Below are 18,433 nucleotides of genomic sequence, written 5' to 3'. Positions count from 1 at the left end.
TTCATAATCCATTATTTGGGAATGTGGGGCATAGATTTTTAGCCTACTTTTGCTGATTGGGGGACTGATAATCTTATTGGGACCTAAAGAAAATTTAGGATTCTGGTCAAGTCCTGACTGGAGTATCCTGTGAGGCTAGATCATCCCAGCCAGCAGTCTTGAGGCTGTTCCAGATGTAGACCTCAGAGGAAACTGCAGCAAGTGATCTGAAACACTGGATCATCGGCACCATCCATTCCCATTTCTGTAGATCTTCCTTGATCAAACTTTACTTTTCTTAACCCAGAATGAATCCACGGCCTCTCATTTCCTGTGGAAACAAAAACAACACCTTCTTCTCCAAAATAATGTATCCCTTGACTTCAATTTTGAGGTCAAGCTTTTTAAAATGTATAGGTTGGATTAATCCAACAGCATTTATGAGCAAATGTCATTTAGCAGCTGTTGCTCCTTTTTCAGCATTCAAACAATTCAAACACAACATAATAACATACAATATCCAGATTCTCTGTATATTTTCCATCTTTATGTGTTTTATTCATATATGTATATATATATATATATATATATATATATATATATATATATATAAACAGGGAGACAGGTTTCTCTGCAACTTTAGAACCTGTCCTGGAACTAGCTCTTGTAGACCAGGCTGGCCTTGAACTCAGAGATCCACCTGCCTCTGCCTCCCGAGTGCTGGCATTAAAGTAGTGCACCACCACCACCTTGCCGACATGGGTTTGTTGTTGTTAGTCTATTTCTTTTATTTTTATTTATTTATTTATTTTTGTTTTTGATACAAGGTTTCTCTGTGTGTCTTTGACTGTCCTGGAACTCACTCCTGCTGTAGACCAGGCTGACTTTGAACTCACAGAGATCTGCCTGCCTCTGCCTCCCAAGTGCTGGGATTAAAGGTGTGTGCCACCATGCCTAGCTATTCTATTTCTTTTCAAAAGGACTTTCTCTATCCTTCTTCTCCCCCCCCAAGCATATGTATATTTTTAAACACTCTGTAAACCATTTAGAGGGCATTTGTTGTTATTTTTTTCTTCTGAGTCTGTCTTTACTGTAGATCTTTATTTTTTTCTGACCATGTGAGTCTTTAATCTGCTAAGTGACGTTGCTAGGATTAAAGCCACGGCTTTGGCAGCTGGATCTGCCCCACTCTTTGACTTCCTGAGAGTCTAGCTTCATGGCGGAGGTACTGACAGGAGCCATGTTTTTTACCACAGCTCTGTGGAGTTTCTAGGTCCATGTTGTCACCAAGAAGCCTGCATCTGACTGCTCATAAACACTGTTTATGTGCTTAGTGGCAGGGCATCTTATAAAAGCTGCCATGTGGTTTTTGCTGCTATCACTGAGTCAGAAAGCCTTTCTTAAAGGAATTGTACATCTGCTAGTCACCAGCAAAGACAGCCTACTGGAGAAAAGATGGTTACCCAGAAGCTTCACTTGATTCTGTTTTTGTCTGTCTTGAATCCTTTTTGAAAAAACTTTTTATGCTTTATGTGGAAAGTCTTGCCAAATATTGGGCATCATTTGTAGATGGAAGTTTCTGTCCCACCTAGTCCCGCAGCCATTCAGTCTCAAAGAAACACCCAGAGGCTTATATTAGTTATAAATTGTTTAGACTCTTAGCTTAGGCTTATTATTAAGTAGCTTTTAAAATTTAAATTAATCTATAATTCTTGTCTATGTTTAGCCACGTGTCTTGATATTGTTTCTTAATAAGTTATTCTCATCTTGCTTCCTTGCATCTGGCTGGTGACTACATCTCTGCCTTTCCTCTTTCCAGAACTCTCTGAGGCTGGTTACTCTGCCTATACTTCCTGCCTGACTACGGTCCAATCAGCATTTTATTAAGCTAATACCAGTGACAAATCTTTATGTACAAGAGAATTATACCATACCATGAAGTTTTTGTTTACTTGCTTTATGAGACACAGACTTGTATAGCCTAGGCTAGCTTTCAGCTTGCTATATAGGCAAGTTTGGCCTTGAACTCCTAAATCTTTCTGCCTCTACCTCTTGACTACTGGAATGGCAGGCCTGTGCCGCCACTGCTAGCAAGAATTAGATACTGAACCACAGAGTCTAGTTCTAGAATCCTTGTTCTGCTTTATCTGCTGCAGTATGCTGACTGTTTACAATGTAACATCTACACGTTTCCTATTAAAACCTAATCTATATATTGATTGATCAGTGTGTATTACTTGGGTAACTGTTACCTTAGCTGGCTTCTCTTGAAGCATGGTACATTCTAGCAACATTCGGCTGCTTTTCTCCACCCTGTAATGTCTATCTATCATCACCGGAAATGGGTTGTTTCTGTCACCTATTCACACTAACCTAGCTTGGCTGAATTCTTTTCTTTGCTATCTGCCTGAGCCTTAGACTTAGCTATTTTGGTACAACTAACATAAGCTGAAGGTGAGCAGGATAACCCTTGCCATCAAAGCCCATAGAGGAATGCCAGTGATAGCCAGTTAGAGGATCTTCAAGTGCAAGCTGAATTCTACGAAAACCTTTATTGCTAGCGGTGACCAGATCACAGAGCAATGAGACCTCGAGTTGGTTGATGAGTTGCTGATTCTTTTGGTTTGGACCTGTCCTTTCCAGCTTGAGGAAGAGCAGTGACGTCATCGTATCTTCACAAGGTTATTCCCTGGAGGAGGGAGAAGGGAAAAGGAAGGAGGGAGGGATGAAACTCATGAGCACACCTCCCCACACTCCCTAAATTTATGTAGGGGGAGGAAAGCTAGGGTGGGTGGCCTCCAGGATGCTATAGAAGTGAGGACTCTTCGTTGGTACAGGTGCCCTCTTTTGTGATATATACACATTTCAGGTCAGACCCTTCAGTGAGGAGTTTGACAGTGGAATTCTTTTTCTTTTTTTGGTGGGGGGAATGTTGGTGGTGGTTTATTTTTCAAGATAGGGTATCTCTACATATCCCTGGCTGTCTTGGAACTAGCTCTGTAGACCAGGCTGTCCTCAAATTCAGAGATTCTCTTGCCTTTGCCTACTGAATTCTGGGACTAAAGGTGTCTGCTATCATGCCCTGCAGAATTCTTTCTTTGGTGTGTTGATGACCCCCTTATCTAAATTGAAGAGAAATCCACATTTCTTTCCAAGGTAAGCCACGTGACTCTCTTTGACCCATGCAGCAAGTGTTTAAAACCAAGTCTGAAGATCAGAAATGTGGCCCAGGGATGTATCTCACTTTGGGTTTGATCCTTGGCACTGGATAAACCAGAAGGGATGCTAGAGGCAGGAAAATCACGAGTTTGTATCCATCCTTAGTTATTCAATGAGCTGAAGGCCATCCAGCAAAACATGAGGCTTTATTTAACAAACCCATCAGAGTGGGTATGAACACAACCAATCTTACCAAAAGCAAATGTTTGTATAGATGTGCAAGAAACAGAGTGGCCATCTTACTAATGTAGCATCTTAGAGATGCCTGATAATCATCTGTGATGCAGAGTTCTCTTATTTCAGTTCTTGTTTTCTGTGTCGTTTGTGAGGCAAAAACCAAGTAACACCCAATCCTCGAGAGAGTGAACTAGCTGCATGCACACCTTTCCATGGTGGTATGTATTCTGGTGCGTTCTAGCTTTCCAATTATAATTATTGACAAGAGTGTTTAATTAGTCAAACAGTCCATCTGTAAATATGTCAGTGCCATTTATTGCTCTTAAGGCTAAAGGGTCTATTCCCTCAAGGTCTGATGTCAAGCAGAAGAAACCGTGGAATGTTCTGTGTGCTGTGGCCAATGTCCTATTTCTTGGCCTTCTTGATGATCTGGCGAATTCCAGGGCCGTATGCATGAACCTAATGTACTGTCCACTAGTTTTTCGGGCTGGTTGGCAGGGTTGCAACATGGCGTGGTCGGGCCAGCCTGTTTTCTCTCTTTCAATATCAGAAACCTGGTTTGTGCCACCATGCTTTTGTGCTGTGGTTTTTGTTTTGTTTTTTTCTTGAAATACTACCAGATGTTACTACAGTTGCAGGCTTACGGTGTTGCTGAACAGTGTGTGTTTTCTGCCTGCAGGCGTTCAAGGCAGAACTTCACACATGATCTCTTCATAGGGTGCTGTAGGGTAAGTGGGTTTAGAACTTTAGTTCATGGTGTCATGAACTCCAAAGAAGGAAGCAAGGCTCGGCAATTATTTCCTATCATGGTACACCTCACAAGAGCATAGACCTGCACCTCAATCCCATCCCTCTGATTTCAAGCCCATGTTCCTGAGAGCATGAAAACAACCCATAGTTTCCAGATAAAAGATGTTGACATGTATATTACCCTCAAACAGTTTCTTGAAAAATATGTTTGTGAAGTCATGGGTTTCTCAGTTTTCATTACTGGATGCTTCGGGGGCTTGCATGAACTCAAATGTCCCGTGACTGTTGGAGGGGATTTGAGAGGTGGTGTTTTCTAGACTATTTACCATCTCCTTTATAGAGAAAGCTAGTAGTGTGCAGAGCACATCCACGAATTCCTGTGACCTCTGAAGGACCCATGATACTGATCTCCAAATGGAGAGAATTATTCATGAACATGGAACTCCCAGGACCTCCTCCTTTCCCTGCATGGTGGTGTCTTCATACTCGAGTGAATGTAGGTTTCTTGTGGGAACACAGGGAAGGGGGGGCAGGACAGAGTAGAAAGGCTGGTGTCCTGGAGTCCTGCCTGATCAGCTTGGGGTTGTCATGGAAGATCCTGGGTTGGGGGTACATTTGGACATAGAGTGCTTGTCTCTCATCTCTCCAGGTGAAGAGGTTTGAGGCAGAAGAATGGTTATCCTGTCCTTCAGGGAGTCTGAGACGACCTCAGAGCACTCAAAGTGAAGAGGGTGAACTGATAGGGGCCTCATGCTGGTCCACATACACCTATGCTGCCATTCATCAGAGGACTTCAGTCTTTATTTAGGTACTTAGCTGTGGGGAAAAGGGAAATATAGGCATTTGGAGAGAGTCATCTTACTCCAGATAATTACCTACGCGCCTCTCTTTTTCCTTCTCTTCCTACCTCCACGTTGTCCTCTGCTCTTCTCCCTTTCCCCTCCACTACCTCTTCTCTTCTGTCCTCCTCCTTCTCGTCTTTCTCTTCCCCCTCATCTTTCTCCTCCCCCACCTCTCTTTTACTGTCAGGAAGTATCTGTAGCTAAACAGCAAAAGAAGCGCTTGGCAACTGCTCATGTAAACCAAGAGTATGTCCTCACCTGATGGATAGATTTAAATCGTTTAAACTGTTGACATTTATCAAGTTACCTTGAAACCTTCCACATCACCACCTTGCTTCTCCCACATGGAGACCTTAAAGAAGCCTTTTAGTGTTTGCTTTTTTTAGTTGTCATAGTGTTCCAAGATGTGTTGCCTTTGTGTTAGCCGCGTGCTGTACACATCAGCAAGCCTTTTTGTTTCTAGTGCTCATACAAATGAAATAAAGACGCGTAGTAGTATCCCAATAGTTCAGGTCGCCATTGTATGAATATTTAAATACCTGAGGCAAATTATATTCTCAATGCTTCCAGAATGATCTGAATACATGTTTAGCTCTTTGTTCACTGGGAGGATTCTTCAGTTTTCTATGTGCTGGTCTCTTCTTTCCCAGTCTTAGTAGACTTTATCCTTTCCATTTTTTTTCTGTATGAAGAAGACTGGAGGTCAGTGACTGCCTGCAGGGAACCTGTATCTGAGGCTCTCTCAGAAAGAATAGGACTCGATGTTGGTATGGACCCAAACAGACATCTGCTAAGTGCTAAGTGAAAGGGTTACCAACACCCTGAGAGACTTAGAGGAGCTTAGTTTGGCCACAAAGATTAGAGAAGGCTTTTCTAGGAGATCACTGTGTAACCAGAGGTGGAATTGGTGGAGTGTTGACCACGGTTTCTGTTCCACCTAGTCCTGCAGCTGTTCAGTCCCCAAAAAACACATAGAGGCCTCCGTTAATTATAAACTGGTTGGCTTATTAGCTAACTTTTACATCATAAATTAGCCCATAATTCTTGTCTTTGTTAGCCACGTGGCTTGGTATCTTTTTTCAGTGAGGCATTCTCATCTTGCTTCCTCTGCGTCTGGGTGATGTCTGTAGACTGAGCCTTTCCTCTTCCCAGAATTCTCCTGTTCCGGTTGCTCTGCCTATACTTCCTGCCTGGCTACTGGCCAATCAACATTTTATTAAATCAATACAAGTGACAAATCTTTGCAGGGTATAATACCATTGTCCCACAGTTGTGGAACTTTTGACAAGGGAAGAAATAGGTCTGACGTTTTGTATAAGAATGCAAGAATGTGAATGTAGGCAGAAGTGGGACAATGTAAGGTCTACTGAAAACACAGTAGAAGCATGTTTAGGATGACAGGAGGGAACCACTAATTGGGAAGAAGATGAAGACTATTATTATTCAGGGCTCCTTGTGTACCATATATTATAAGATCCATAAGCCAGCTGTCCTCACATTAAGCAAAGAGGGTTATTATTGATTGTTGTGCCATATCCAGTGTTTAGCTCTTCTCCTGGGAAGTGATTGCTAAGAAGTACATTTCTCAGAATCCTTTGTGACTAGTTGAATCAAGCAATTGTTCTCAGTGATGGACAGTGTCTACCCACCCCACTGAAGTGATTAGGAAACCAGTGTGCCTTTTCTACCATGGACCATAGAAGGAAATAGACTATAAACAGAGTCTTCAACATCATAGGGGAAAGAGAACCATGAAATGAGGGAGGCCGAATCTTTTCTGGATTTTGTGTACTGAAAGTGAGTTTTCTTTGGGTCAAGTTCTGAGATGGGTGATTTATCTTTCCGATCAGTAAGAATTGCCTTGCTCAAGATGGGCACTCTTGCAGGCCTATTTCACAGTGGTTCACATATGATTCAGGGTCACATAACTGGGAAGAACAAGGGCCAAGGTGCAGGTCCAGGCTTGTCTTCACAGTGATGCTCTGGGTTCAATACTGCCTACATGCTAAGGAGTGACAAGGAGTATCTCCCTTGTTACCCCAGACATTATTTGCTGGTCAAGACAGTGGAGGCAATTGTTCATGTAGTAATTCATGTAGTAAACTTGAAAATCTGTATTACTAGGGAATAAAATAATTAACATGGTTCTGTGAAGACATGACTTCATGAAGAGGTGGTGCTATGAAGACAGAGTTTTGTGTAGACATGGCTCCGTGCAGACATGGCTCTGTGCAGACATGATTCCGTGCAGACATGATTCCGTGAAGACATGACTTCATGAATACATGGCTCAGTGATGACATGGCATCATGAAGGCATGACTCTGTGAAGGCATAGTTCCATGAAGACATGACTTTATGCAGGCATGGCTCTGTACAGACATGACTTCATGAATACGTGATTCTGTGATGATGTGGCTCTGTGAAGACTTGGCTCTGTGAAGACATGGTTCCACGAATATATGGTTCTGTGAAGACATAGTTCTGTGAAGATATGGTTCTGTGAAGACATCATGGCTCTGTGAAGATATAGCTTGCCTTTCAAGGCTGAGGACCTGAGTTCTCATCTCTAAAACCCACACAAAGTTGGATGGGATAGGAAGCATCTACAATGCCAGCACCCCTAAGGGTAGATGGTGAGAGGATGGTATTCACTGATTTTTTTTTTTAACTTTTCTCTCATTTGAAACTGTTGACTCCTTGATCCCTGCTTTGGCTCACAAATCATCTCTCTCATAGACTTGTAGCATGGTCAGTGGTCTCCCAACTGGTCACCCTGTCTCTTATATCCACCCATCAAGGGCATTCTTCACACAACCGATAGAGTGGTTTTCTAAAATATAAATGTGATCATCATTTCAGTCCCTTTTGACAACTCTTCACTGATTTCCAGTGGCTCGCATCCATATTGCCTTATGGAGCACAGGAGTCTCTCCACAGCCTGTCCTCCTGTCTCTCCAGCCTTGTGTCTTACCCTACACTGTCACCTACCCCAGCTTCCAATACAATGAGCAGCAACAGACTGTCTCATTTCTGTCTGCTTGCTTCCATGTATTCCTCCTGCTTGATAAATAATTATGTATCCTTGCAGAACTGAAGGGGATAACTCCTGCACACCCCAGATGGTGACACTATACCAACCCTCTTCTAGGGAAACTGTGTCATTATTCTATGGACTTCCTTGTCTCTCAGGATGTCTCTTGAGAATTAGTCCTGCACAGAAGGAGTTCTGGTCTCTGTGCTGACAGTTGCTTCTACTCTTCTAACAGAACTTGGCACTCATAAGATATTTGCACAGATAAATGTGAAATTACCACCGGGATACATTATGAGGAAGTGAAAAGGAAATAACACGGGAGAGTCGAGCTGATACGGGAAGATCTCCGACTAACAAAATGGGCTTGTGTTGAGATGTGAACGTTGACCTCTGTACCTGAGGAAAATGGGCTGTAGGAAGGGGGGATGGAGAAACCCATGGAAGAGGGAATGCAGGTCTGTCATGGTGGGCATGTCTATAAACCCAGTCCTCAGGGCACCAAATGGAGGGTTCTGAGCTTGAGGTAAGCCTGGACTAATTCCTTCTTCATATTAGTTTTCTCAATCATGTGTGTGTGTGTGTCTGTATGTGTGCCATGCATGTGTGAATGCCCAAGGAGGCCAGAGGTGTCTGGTCTGCGGCTGGAATTCCAGGCAGTAGTGAGCTGCCTGGCATGGGTGCTCGTAACAGAACTCAGATCTGAAAGAGTGCTGACCACCGAGCCATCTCTCCAGCCCCTAGCCTGGGATACAGAGTGAGTCATTGTCTCACATAACAAATCACCTTCAGATCAAGGGGAATGCAGGGACTCGGTAAAAACAGGACTCAGTAAGTTGTATGAGTGAGACACAGGAGGACGTTGGAACAGTAGGGCTAGACAGTGAAGGATACGAAGAGCCATGTTACCTTATGAGGGTTTCTTTATCTGGCAGGAATTAGAAGCCGCAGTAAAAGACAGAAAGGACTAACCATGTGAGCTAGGAGTAGAGCACTTACTTGTCAAACAAGGCTCTGGGTCCCCAACCTTGGGATCAGGGAGATTAGAGATAGAGAAGAGAGGATATTTTTTTCTTTTTTTCTTCTTTTTGAAAATAATTCATCTTGGGCTGGGGAGATGTCTCAGCTGCTCTTACTATATCCCTGTAGTATCTGCCTGTAACTCCAGCTCCAGAGAAATCTGACACCCTCCTCTGGCCTTCATGGGCACTACACTCTTTGCACATACCAAAATAAGGCACATATGCATACTCATAATACAAAATAAAAAAAACCTCTCAAATTGTAAAGAGTTCATCCTATCTGCTTTGTGGACAGAAAGTTTGGAGCTGCCTAAGTAGGTGATGGTCGCTTGTTAAACAAGATGTGCTGAGGTATCTATTGGATGAGGGTTGCAGCCGAGGAGATGAAATGGAATTTTTATACGGGATACGATAGACCAGTGAGAAGAGGTCCTTCCCTCCTTAGATGGACATGAAGACTGACAGTGGAGTCGAGGCACAGTGTGGGAACATCAGTGTGGAGAGAGAGTTCAAGTGTGAGGTGTTGCTTAATCCATTTTGGGGCCATGGAGAAAACAAAGTTAGATAATGAACTTGAACTAGGAAAAGGTTGCTTGAGTTCAGTTTGGGGATTCTTGTCCACACTTGGTCAGCATGTTTCTTTGGGGCTCACAATGAGATCGCACATCATAGAGCGTGTGACAAGGAAGCCATTCACCTTATGGTGGCCGTAAAGCAGAGAAAAGAGGAACATGAGAGGAAATGAGGGACAGAGGAATGGATTAATATCTTAGTATCCTGTTCAAGGACCTGCCCTGTCGATCTAACTTCTTTCTGCCGGGCCTAAGCCCGGAAAGTCCCCAGGCTGACAATCATGCTTTTAGTACGTGATCTTTTGCAGAGCCATTTGAGACAAGAGCAGGAACCTCAGGAAGAACCAGGAGGGTTTATTCTGCTGTGTGTCACACGCATTTCTAATCCTTCATATCTACCATGTTGTAATTATGTTATGTTAGTCTTGCAGTGGGTTGTGAGCTGCTCGAAGCAATGAGACAACATTCACTTATTACTTTTTCACTTTTGTGTGTGTGTCTTCCTGGTACGTATCCCTGTCACCGTGTATAATATTGCCAAGTAAATGCCTTTGCAGAAATGCTCCAGCTGACCCAAAATGCCCACACATTTTCTCCCACACCAATAAAAGAGAGGGAGGAACAAAGCGAAACTGGAAAGGCAAGTTGGGGCTCAGTGGTCGAGTGCTTTAAATCCCTGGCTGAGAAGTTACTTTAAGACATAAAATGTAATTAAACTTCGAGTTTACATTTACTTTCCAGTCCACCCTTTGTTTCAAATAGTGCCTCTGTTATTTTAAAAACCATATAGTATTTACTCAAGGGACATTCTCTCCTAAGTAAATCAAAGCCAGCAGCCAAGTTAGGAGAACACAGAGCTGGTGCTGTGAGAACTGGCTCTGTTTTTGTACCGAGGACCAAATGGAGTCAGAAAACAATCCAGAGGAACAAGGCTGGCAACCCAGAAGAAATGCTACAATGAGTATTTATTTTTCACTTGCTGTCTTTTGGTTTCGTGTTAGAGGTTAGGATCTGGTCATTAGGGCCAATCTAGAGAGAGGCTTGACATTTACTTGGTCTGTTGCTGGCTTGTTTTTGGAGCACAACTCTGAAGAGATTAATACAGAAGGGCTCCATAATATCAATGTTTGTCGGGATCACAGTCATTGAAAAGATGGTTTTGTCCCTTTCATTTAGTCAGAACCGCACAACCAGCTCCTGTGCACCCTGAGACAAAGCTGAGTCTATAAATGCCCTGTGAAGTGTTTGGGATTAAAGTTGACTTGTGCAAGACCTTGTCTGAAGCCAGTTTGCACAGTTGTGAATGAAGCTGCTTCATTGTCATTAACCAGGACCAGAATGAGACATTCCTCAATCACACTCTGAAATCAGATACACTGCCCTTTGTTGGCTTGCTAGAAATCTTAAGGTTAGAAATTGTGGGTTCCCGTATTTACCATCCCCGTGGGGTATGAGGGTAGCTGAAGCCAAAGACTGTGTTTACCCTCATGAGTACACAGCCTTTGCATGTACAATCCATTCCTTTGTGTAATTATGAAATCCCTGTCATGTGAGCCAAGCAGCCCTTCTTGTCAGTCGATTGAGAAAGATTTACATTCATTTATTTATTGTGTGTGTGTATGTGTGTGTGTGTGTGTGTGCGTGCGTGCGTGCACACACGTGAAGTTCATAGAACTTCTTGTGGGAATTGGTTCTCTTCATCCCTCTTTTACAACATGGGTCCCAGGGATCAAACTCAAGTCGTCAGATTTGGTGGCAGCAGTTTTATTCATGATACCATCTGGGCAGAACCCTTCTTGTCAGAATTCAGCACCATGTGACAGATAGTTCATCATCTTGATCTCATTGAGTGGCTGTGGCCAGTCTGTTGGATCCTGCTGTGCTCTGCGGTGATGTTTATACTGTGTGAGGTACGGCTGTGTGAGGTGTGGCTGGGACAGATTTCCTGTAACTCTTGTCATAAAGAGAAGCCAGCTGCTAGAAGGTCTTAGAGTAGCTAAGGATTGTATTCAGAAGGTTAGCGTGGTGGTTAGGATCTCAGGATCTTGAACCATATGGCTTGGGTTCATACCTTCAGCTAGCAACTTCTTAGTATCACAGTCTTGGTTCAGCTATGTAACTCCATGATCTCACCATGCCTTCGCATGGGGAGGTTAGTAGTGTACTTCCTGCCCAGAGTTGCTGAGGAAATTAAAAGTGACCACCAGCAGAATGCTTAGGACAGAAGCTGCTACACAGTGAGTCATTTCTAGCTGCTATGATTAGATTAGAAGAAGACTCAGGAGATGAGCTTTAGAAGACAAAGACTGATGAGGGCAAGGTCAGTGGAACTTCTGGTGGGATCTTAAGAAATTGAATGTTTTTGGTCAACCATTAGATGTACATCATCTGCTTGACCTTTTAAACAGAATTATGGTAGAGATTACTTTCTATAAATAGTCTCTAAAAAGTATTAAGAATATCCGAAAAAGCTTCAGGAGGAGCTGAGGGTGGAAGTGGTCTTTAGTGAAGAACCGAGACCTTGGGATGGTTGGGTCTGTGAAGATGAAGTCCACAAAACACACAGCCAGTTGGCCTTAGAAATGGGTTTAGAAATGGGTATAACAACACCAAGTATTTACCTAGCAATTACTAGGTCAGTAGAATTTTGTTTCATTTTACTTATTTGATTCCACTTATTCTTTTTAACTATGTAACTTCATTTGGATGCTCAGAAAATTCCACGGAGTGCAATTCTCTTCACTTTAGGGGTCCCGTGGCCCTTTGAAGCCCCAAGTGATGTCAAGGCCAGTGGTGAGTACCTTCCCAGTCCTTACTATTGTCTGCTCTGTGGTGTTTCCCTCTATTTGTTGTTGTTGATGTTAGTATCTATCATTAGTAGGGTGTTTGGGGCTTTGCAAAGTATTAACAGTATTGTAAATTATGTATTCTTTTGTATGTGTGTTTATGAGTAGAGGTATATGTATGTGTGTGTACTTGTGTGTGAGGGTGCAGGGACACATATATACACGTGTGTAGAGGTCAGAGGTCATCGTCAGGTGTTGTTCCTCCAGGGCTATTCATTTGTTTCTCTGGGATAGTCTCTTGCTGAGACTTTGGAATCATGGGTCAGATGAGGCTGGCTGGCGTGGAGCCATAGGCATCTGTCTGCCTGTGCCTGCCCAGGGTCACCTTACACGTGCAACCGTGATGTCTGGTTTTCCAAAGAATGTTCTGGAGATGAAACTCAGGTCTTCAAGCTTGCTCAGCCAGAGCTCACCAGTTAAGCTGTTGTCCCGTACCCCAAACCCCCAGTCTTTGTCAAGCGTTCAGTGTCAGTTTTCTGGTCAAGAAATTGAAGCTTACAGGCTTATTCTTCAGATCCCAAGTGCTATAACCAAATTCTCTAACAATGGTTTCTCGCCAAGCCCATACCCTCCACAGTCTGCCTGGATGGCGGTCAGAAAGAAGGACGGGAGACCCAGTGAAGGAGGAATATAAGCAGCCAGGGATAACATAGAGTCAGCTATGCTCGCCTCACCCTGCCTTTATAAGCACGGGACGTTCGAGGCTCACTAGCATGACTGTCTTCTGCCCTTCTCCAGACTGTCAAACTGGGAGCAGAAAACATTGGCGTTAGACTTCAGGAAATATTCGAGCAATGTGAGTATTAAAATATGAGGGGTGGTGGAGGAGACAGCTTTCCCCACAGCTTCCTAAGACATGATGTCACCTGTGCGTTATTATGCTATATTTCAAGTGGGCGTCTCATCGAGCTTTTGGATGAGACCTCGTCTGTGTGTCTGATAGATGCTGCCGAGCCTTAACACATCAAGAGCCTCCTGGATTATTATTAGTTTGGTCTGAATTAGTAGAAAATTGTTATACCGTATCTGGGCCTTGGCCAGTGTGATGACATCCAGAGTTAGGAGCTGGCAGCAATCACTATTATCCTCGGTGATGGCTTTATGGCTTTCTACGTTCCTCTCAAGATAATTAAGATATTTATATCCATAAAATGGAAAAAGTACCTACCTTAATCTATTTTATCTGTAATGTCTACATAGAATCCAGACATTTTAGCAGGCTGAGTAAGGTTTCAGGGTCTTAGGGAGAGAAACATATTAATAAATCTTTCATTCATGTATATAAAAGTTGCCATTGAGAAAATCCTTCAAAACTACTGTTCTGTGGGTTGGAAGTGAGCTTGCTGCCAAGTTGCCCATTCATCAACTGTATATTAGAAGTAGTCTGCTATAAAGTCATTTCATTCATTCCATTCATTCATTCATCCACTTTATTCATTTATCTTCTTTACTTTGAGTAAGTATGGATTTTGTTTTCAGGATGTTAGAGAGGCAAAAATCCTGGGCCTCATGAGTCTATGTGAGAGTTGAAGAGCCACTGTATAGAATATACAGTGATGGTGTAGTTTATGGACAAAATAAAGGGGCAGGAGTGGGGCCCTGGGCAGCTCAGAGGATGGGCAGCTTTGAGGGAGTGACTTTTGAATGCAGGCCAGCCGGACCTAAGAAGGCTAACTGTAGTTGTCTGAGGAGATTAACTGTAGGTGTCTGAGGAGGCTAACTGTAGGTGTCTGAGGAGGCTAACTGTAGGTGTCTGAGGAGGCTAACTGTAGGTGTCTGAGGAGGCTAACTGTAGGTGTCTGAGGAGGCTAACTGTAGGTGTCTGAGGAGGCTAACTGTAGGTGTCTGAGGAGGCTAACTGTAGGTGTCTGAGGAGGCTAACTGTAGGTGTCTGAGGAGGCTAACTGAAGGTGTCTGAGGAGGCTAACTGTAGGTGTCTGAGGAGATTAATTGTAGGTGTCTGAGGAGGCTAACTGTAAGTGTCTGAGGAGGCTAACTGTAGGTGTCTGAGGAGGCTAACTGTAGGTGTCTGAGGAGGCTAACTGTAGGTGTCTGAGGAAGCTAACGGTAGGTAGGTGTCTGAGGAGACCAGTGGGGAGAGAACCGCATGCCTATTTTGTTTGAGTAAGAAAGCAGAGCAGAAACACAGGAGCAACCCAGCAAGCATAGGAGAGGAGTCGAGAGGTTTTTGTGGGTGGATGGTGGGGGAGCGTTTGGAGATGTAGGGTTCTATAGGTCAGAGTGTAGGGCATATGGTTTCTCATCCCCCTAAAGCCAGGAGTGTGGTGGCACACAGGAAGGAGGTACACACAAATGGGGATATTCATACTGGAACTTATTAGTCATCAGTCATGCAACAAGTGTCATTCAATGTTCTGGATTCCCATAGAGAAAGCTATTTTTCATAGCAGCCATGTCTAAGCAGTGGTCCCGAGGCCACAGATGCTCCAGGATAGATATGAGCGTGGCACCAAGGCAGTTTGTGAACTAAAATATTGCACAGAATATTCTTTCTGTGGTTAGGACACGACCCTCTCAGATGACCGTGTAGCCTAGTGTAAAAACATTATACATGCATCTTTCCAAGGTTGGGTCCGGCAGAGGCCGTTATACGTGCTGATAGAGGTCACACACACTTAACAATGTAAACGCTTGGGGGCATGCAGATATAGTGGCAGAAATGCCCCATTTTCTGTGGGGATCTTTGCTTTTGTAACTCTGGAAGGTGATAGGAATATCAACTACATCCTCTTTTCGGGGTCCCAATAAAATCAAAGTTTGACCAAACCTCAGTTCAGCAGCTCTGCCCCTGAATGCAGAGAGAGTGCTAATTTTAACATGATTAGTAGAATTCTGGCTCCAGGGGAAACTGGGGTTAATCCTAGCCCAGCCTTCCTAGCACCCTGCTCTGAAGCCGGCTAGAATGGCGAAGTTGTGAGACCAACTGTACTTACTTGGGAATTACGGTCAGTAGCTGGGGGTCAGTTGTTTGGAGCTGAAACTGCCCTGTTATTCTCAACAGCCTTTTGTCCAGTTAATTTACTGAGCAGCACAGCAAGAGGCTCTGGCTTGCAGGGCCAGAAGTGGACTCAGCAAACAGCTAGTTTGCCTTTCTGTCCCACCTTTCAAATACTCAGAAACATTTCCCAAATAGTCTACGTATGACACCTGTTTATCTTATAATTCATTAAAAACAACTCATTGCTGGAGACCTGGTCGTTTTTTGACTGTAGCTTGGTTTCTCCAAAGGATGCAGCTCGTGTCCTCTAGGGATGGCCTTTTCCTGGTTGGATGGCTCTGATTCACGTCTCTCTCGTCTTCCCGCAATATCTTTAATGACTGTATGTGTGCTTGATCTCTCTCCTACCACACAGTCAGCAAAAGCTGGAGTGGCATCTTAGCTTCTTTCCATCATGTTTGGCCTATGGCACATACTCTATAAACATTTGTTCAATCAGACTTGAATTAGGCAGTACCATGTTCAAACTCTCTGCAAGCAAAGTACATTTCTCCCATCTGGATAGATCCTCACCGAGTCTTTCATTTCTCCCTGGACCAATGTGTTGACCCCTTCCAGTGCACAAGTCAGCAGTCAGGGACCTCCACTTTAACCCCGTACCCCCAAGGCTTCACAGCGTAGCTAGGAGACCCTGTGGCAACAAAGGAGCGTAGGGGAGGCAAGGGAAACTGTGGTTGGTATGTAAAATGAACAAAAAAGAAAACAAGGAAAACAAAACAAACAAGCCAAAAAGTTTGATTTCACCCCAGTTTATCCTGGAGAACCAGGGAGTTCACTAGGCTTAGAGATACATTCGGAGTGAGCTAGCAGTGATGTTGCATGTCTCCTGGCTACTGTCTCTTGAGATGCAATGAAATGCAAGAGCTCCCGCTTTGTTGTAAACAAAGGGCACTGGAGTAACTAAACACCCTGATCTAGGATGATTCATGTTTCCTGCCTTGCCCCCTGAAGCATGTCAACGTATGAAGACTTGCTTGCGAACCAGCGGGTACTGCCTTCTACTACCATGCCGATCACCCCTGAAGGTGAAAGAAGACGAAGCTCAGAAGACTGCTGAGGCTAGGGTGAAATTTACACGTTTTCCTTAGCCTTACTTTTCATCGTTATTAACATACTCACCTAGTAAAGTAGCAGGAAGCTTAAAATCTTAACAACACCCCTCCCCCCACTGTATAGAACAAGGAAATGCTCTAAATCTGTGCGGTGAATCTTATGAATGGATAGCATTATGGACGCAGCATGGTGTAGAGATGGTTTGAGCATGTCCCTTAAGATTCACTGGTAGGGACCTATCCACATGCTCTGCGCTTGAACAGGAACGGCACTCCTGCTCGCTCTATACACCTCTGAGCCTTAGGAAGATGTGACAGGATAGTACCAGAAAAACAACTCAGAAGGATTTTCTTCTCTCGGGTCCAAACCCTTAAAGAGAAGAGTGGAGGACACCGGTAATGCCACCATTTGTCTCAGCTTCACACCTGCTAGGCTTACAGGTGTGGTCCCCCACACCCCAATGAACTTGATTTGAGTAACAAAATCCTGAACATTAAGCCATTATTAAGTCACCATAAAAAGAAAGTTGGGCACCTTGAGTATTGTTTGGTTTTGAAAGTGATCTTTTATCACCCGCAGTGTGATTTCTGCCCGTGGACTCTGGGCTGCATCTGAGCTTCTGTATTTTGTACCACCATCCCTTTTGGTCAAGGTTAACACTTCTTCTTCCAGCGCAACTACGTTAAGAGTACTAGGGCTTTCCCATGACCTCTATTGATGGTCAACATCTTACCTACGTAAGTCTTGAAAGCACACCCAATTCTGTCTGCCAACCCCACCTGAAGCTGCTGTGGAGAAGCACACTTCAGATGTCAGCAAGGCATCTTTAGGGGCAAATTGTGAAGGGCAGAGTGGAAACCTTCTGTGGGGTCATAATCTTCCCTCTCTCCAAAGCCTCAGCCTAGACGGGATCTTATCTTCATCTCGAGGTCATTAGCCACGTGGTAATTGGAGAACACTTTCTGAGAGACTGGAGAGAACGCTTACTTTGAGTCCTTACAAGTTCCTCTAGGTTTTACATAAATCTTCCCTACCTCTCCATTCAGGCCCACCATGCCCAGCCTTAAGCAGTCTTCTCTTGGATCCACCTCTCTCTTTCTGAGTTTTGTCATTTGTGGTGGTGAGAAGCACTTTGCAGCATTCTGCCTAGAGGTCTTGGTCACTGCTAGTCTCTTCTGCGTTCCACAGGGCTCCCGGTGAGCTTTCTGCTAACTGTTCTGTCTGTATTTAACTCAAGGGCTCCTATCTTCCGTCCCACCTTCCCGACACTATCTCTTCTCTCTTCCCTTCGAATTCCTACTTCCTCAGTGTTCTTCTCACTTTCACTAATCGTCTCTCTGAGGTCCTGAGAGCTAGTGTCTAGCACTTGGTCACAAAGCCAGGGCCACGTGTGTTGGATTTCCATGATAGAATGCTGTTTTTTTAAATCCTTTCTCTAGGTACATACAACCAAATGAAAACCACCTCAGCCCTGGGTGACTTAAAGATGCTATGAAGTTTGCTCATGATTTTTGTGGGCTAGGGATTTGGGAAGGGATAGCCACTCAGTTCTTTTTCTGGGTCTCTTCTGCAGTTGTAGGCAGATAGATGTTGGCTAGGTAGGACTGTGGATACAGTTACATCCGAAGGCCTGAATAGGCAAAAGTCCAAATGGATCACTTACACGGCTAGCAGTTGATGTTGGCTGTTGGCTGGGAATGCAGGAGGGGCTGTTGACCCAAGGCCCTGAGCCATGCATGGGCGTTGCACAGCGTGCTGGCTGTGTTCCAGGAGGGACAGTCTAGAAAGAATATTTCAAGAGACCTGGGTAGTTTCTAATGAGTTTTCCTTAGAAGCTCCAGATCATTGCTTTGACTGGATCCTAATAACTCATAATCAGTAGATGAAGACACCTTGTTCTTTATTTTTAATAGTTTATTCT

At 43.9% G+C, this 18,433-nt stretch overlaps 1 protein-coding gene across 7 annotated transcripts in view; it reads left to right on the top strand.

The window, feature by feature from the left end:
• Esrrg (estrogen related receptor gamma) overlaps positions 1-18,433 on the top strand; it is a 613,673-nt gene that overhangs the window by 9,828 nt on the left and 585,412 nt on the right. The gene's annotated exons all lie outside the window — the stretch shown is intronic.

The sequence above is a fragment of the Myodes glareolus genome, chromosome 5 (assembly GCF_982192425.1).
Source record: "Myodes glareolus chromosome 5, mMyoGla1.1, whole genome shotgun sequence".
Taxonomy (NCBI): Eukaryota; Metazoa; Chordata; class Mammalia; order Rodentia; family Cricetidae; genus Myodes; species Myodes glareolus.
This window is presented reverse-complemented; position numbering and strand designations above follow the sequence as displayed.